The sequence below is a fragment of the Alosa sapidissima genome, chromosome 1 (genome assembly GCF_018492685.1).
Source record: "Alosa sapidissima isolate fAloSap1 chromosome 1, fAloSap1.pri, whole genome shotgun sequence".
Lineage (NCBI taxonomy): Eukaryota > Metazoa > Chordata > Actinopteri > Clupeiformes > Clupeidae > Alosa > Alosa sapidissima.
In genome coordinates, this window is record NC_055957.1 from 4303606 (window position 1) to 4308093 (window position 4488).

General features: G+C 47.9%; 1 protein-coding gene across 1 annotated transcript in view; it reads right to left on the minus strand.

Annotated features, from left to right (window-relative positions):
- The window catches only part of aqr (aquarius intron-binding spliceosomal factor), a 97642-nt gene that overhangs the window by 16164 nt on the left and 76990 nt on the right, over positions 1–4488 (minus strand).

Here is a 4488-nt window from a genome sequence, read left to right on the forward strand (position 1 = left end):
GGGCTCTGCCCCTTTTCCTGTCTACTGCTTTTGTTTTCTTCTGCTTTGTTGTTGTGCTGTTTGTTGTTGTTTATTCCTATTTTCCAGTCGTCCTTGCGAGCACGCGCTGCTCAGGCACTTTATTTTTATCCTGGTACAGAGGGTCTCTTGGAGGCTGAGAGCTTTGCATCCTCACACCGCACGCACGCTCGCGCACGCATGCACACACGCACACACACACACACACACACACACACACACACACACACACACACACACACACCACACACACACACACACACACACAGGGAGGGTCTCAGGGAGGCCTGAGCGCTTTTGCATCCTCATGAGTAATTTATGCCAGTTCTGCGGGTCATGACATCATCGAGCGCACCACCGTGGGCACCATAGCGAGGAGAGCCATGACGACCCCTCTGGGAACACACAAGCAGTCAGTCCGCACGCCGCCACTTAGCAGACCTGCTCTCTCTCTCTCTCTCTGTGTGTGTGTGTGTGTGTGTGTGTGTGACCGTGAGCATTTAAGAGAGACCGGTTTATTTGATCACAAAAAAGAAAGAGAATATTCAAGTTGAACGTTCATTGTGCCTGCATCTATGTGTGTGTGTGTGTGTATGTGTGTGTGAGAGAGAGAGAGAGACAGAGATACAGAAAGAGAGAGAGAGAGAGAGACACAATAAGGGAGAGTATGAGGACAAAGACAAACATCTGTGCGTGACAAGAGATAGTGACATATAGAGTGTGTGTGAGTAAGAGAGTGTGTAAGTTATATGCATGTCTATGTGACTCTCATAACAATGCCTATTAAAACTCATACGGGTGGACTCTTCAATCTTCAACCACCCCTCCCTTCACCCTCCCCTCTCTCCTCCTACTCTCTTCCTCCTCTCCTCCCTCTCCTCTCCTCTATCCTCCTCCTCTCCTCTCTCTCTCTCTCTCCTCCTCCTCTATCCTCCCTTCTCCTCTCCTCTATCCCCCCTTCTCCTCTCCTCTATCCTCCTCCTCTCCTCCCCTTCTCTCTCCTCCCTTCTCCTCTCCTCTCTCCTCTATCCTCCCTTCACCTCTCCTCTATCCCCCCTTCTCCTCTCCTCTATCTTCCTCCTCTCCTCTCCTCTATCCTCCTCCTCTCCTCTCCTCCCTTCTCCTCTCCTCTATCTTCCTCATCTCCTCTCCTCCCTTTCTCCTCTCCTCTATCCCCCCCCTCCTACTCTCTCCTTCTGGGCTCCTCACTGGTGTTGGTATGAGGGAGTGGTGTGCTCCTCTCCAGCTGTGTTTAATATTAATGGTTCTGGAGCTGATCTGACACACAGATCCAACTGTCCACTCAGGACACTGTGCCTAATGGGGCCCATTTGTCACATAGAGACACAGACACACACCCACACTCTTTCTCTCTCTCACACACACACTCACACTCTTTCTCTCTCTCTCACACACACACACACACACACACACACACAGCATAGAAACCCTGTTAGAGAGATGACCAAGACACAAACATGCATAAGCAGCACGCATGGCATGCACATCCACATTTGCACTACTACATACAAGCCCTGGACCTTGTGTTGCAAAGACAGCTCTCTCTCCCTCTCACACACAGCAAGCATTCCATCAATGTCAATCTAATTCAGCAGTGACCCTGTACAGAGGTGACCCCTCCTAAGCCAGCCTGCATTAACGGGCTCCGTTTCCACGCTCATCAGGGACCCATAAACCCAGGTAAGGTCGCAGGGAGGGGTTTAGGGCTGGGGTCGGCGCAAACATGTAAAACCCATTACAGTTAGTCATAAACCTCAGCTGGAGCAGCCAATAGACATGTTAAACACACACCATCTCCTCATTAGTCTGTGCTAGGCTTGCCCTTGGAGGAAACCAGTCCTTTTTTTGCCAGTAATTCTACCACAAGAACATATCCATAGATATATATATATATTATATATATATATATATATATATAGTATATGTATATGTATATGTATATGTATACTGTATATGTATATATATATATATATATATATATACTATATATAAATATATATATATATATATATATATATATATATATATATATAATACACATACATATATATTATATATCTATGAACACATCCACGATATTCTCCAGCCAAAAATGGGTGTCGCCATGACACCTCAGTATTCAGAAATCCATTTTTTTTTTTATCTTCGGCTATGTTTTTCTTCGAAGAAAAATGCTTGCTGTTTTATTGATTTTAATGTGGCGGTAGACAGTGCTTGATGTATCCTAAGCCATGTAAAAGTAAACTTTTATATTTTTCTGTCAGTCATATATTGAGACTGCCCTTCTGTAAACAGAATGGACGAAAGATGAAAACCGGATGGATTTCCGGTTTCATGAATAAGGTGGACACACCTGAAATCGACACTGACCGCTACTCATAAAGGTCGCTTAGGTTCACCATTATTACATCAAATGGGCTGGCATTCAGTTGGCAACATTCTAATCACGTACTTGCGATCGTACTTCTCAAACTGTCCAACACACACAGACACACACGATCACGTATGCACCGCTGCAGCGTGATGCGTGTGTGTGTGTGGCGTATATGCAAATGCAGCGGCATTAATGTGATCACGTACTGTAAGCACCACTGCGGTGTGTCATTTCTGCTGCGGGCTCTAGGCACAGCACACAGGTCTCTACAAACAGACATGTGATTGGTTGACTGCTTATGGTGGAGCTCAATGATGGCGTCTCATTGGTCAGAGCTGCCTTGGAGAAGGGACTGAGAAAATAGAGGCACTAAAATACCAAATATTGTATATCAGTGATATCAGATTGGGCAATATTAGTGTATAACAATAAACTGTATAACTTTACTGACCAATTGAACAGCGCCACACTGGTTTCTTGAGATGGGCTGTGACGGGGTGTCTGGTTCTAGCGCTTGGGCTTTCTGGTTTGTTTGCTAACCTTGTTTGCTTGCTAAGTATTCTGGGCAACAGCGAGCTGACTGAATCACAGCCCTTTGTTTGAAGTTGTGGATTTGATTTGGTATTTCTGCTGCTGCTGGTCTGCACACTGACTCATGGACTGCTTGCAAGACTAGCCCCCCCCCCCCCCCCCCCCCCCCCTCCCACACACACACATAGCCTCTTCCTATCAGTATACAGTAGAGGCACACTGTTCATTAGTCTCCAGCATGTCCAACTCGATGCTGATTACTCCTGGTTGCTGTTGAAAAGGTCAGCTTCCTAATCCAGTCTTCTTATTGGAGGTGTGGAGTTGAGCAGCTGGTGCTGGTGTTGAGTTTTTGTTTTTAAGAGAGCTGCCGCTGGTGATGCGCTCCAAACCAAATACTGCACCTCAGTTTTAGCGTGCTACGTGTGGCCCTCTCATTCACACACACACACACACACACACACATGTATGACCTTTCTGCAGCTCAGCAGATTCCACAGCAGCCTCTGACTGCCTGTCACCTGCTACATGTCAGACACACACACCTTAGAGTTAATATGAGAGAGAGGGAGAGAGAGAGAGGAGAGAGAGGGAGAGGAGAGAGAAAGAGAGAGGGAGAGAGAGAGGGAGAGAGTAAAGAGAGAGAGAGAGAGGGAGGGAGAGAGGGAGGGAGAGAGAGAGGGGGAGGTGGTAGGAAAGTTGAAGAGGTAATAGAGAGTGAAGAGGAGAGAGAAAGTACCTGGAAGCACTCCAAATAAAAAGAAATGAATGAGTGGAGAGGAGGATGAAGAGACAAGAGGAGAGGAGGAGGGTATAGAGAGCAGGTGATGGAGAGAGAGAGAGAACTACTCATACATGTCACTCTACATGAATAACACATGACTCTGGAATAGGGATGTGTAATAGAGCCCCCCCCCCCTCTCTCTCCTCTCTCACTCTCTCTCGTGTAACAGAGCCCCCCCCCCCCTCTCTCTCTCCTCTCTCACTCTCTCTCCTCTCTCTCCTCTCTCACTCTCTCTCCTCTCTCTCGTGTAACAGAGCCCCCCCCTCTCTCTCTCTCACTCGTGTAACAGAGCCCCTCTCTCTCTCTCTCCTCTCACACTCTCTCTCCGTGTAACAGAGCCCCCTCTCTCTCTCTCTCTCTCTCTCTCCTCTCTCACTCTCTCTCTCGTGTAACAGAGCCCCCCCTCTCTCTCTCCTCTCTCACTCTCTCTCCTCTCTCGTGTAATAGAGCCCCCCCCCTCTCTCTCCTCTCTCACTCTCTCTCTCGTGTAACAGAGCCCCCCCCCTCTCTCCTCTCTCACTCTCTCACCTCTCTCTCGTGTAATAGAGCCCCCCCCCTCTCTCTCCTCTCTCACTCTCTCTCTCGTGTAACAGAGCCCCCCCCTCTCTCTCACTCTCTCTCGTGTAACAGAGCCCCCCCTCTCTCTCTCCTCTCTCACTCTCTAATTCACATCTTACCCCTTCTCTCATATACCTCTCTCTCTCTATCTTCCACCTTCTCTCTCTCTCCCCCATTCTTCTCTCCATCCCATCATCTCTCTCTC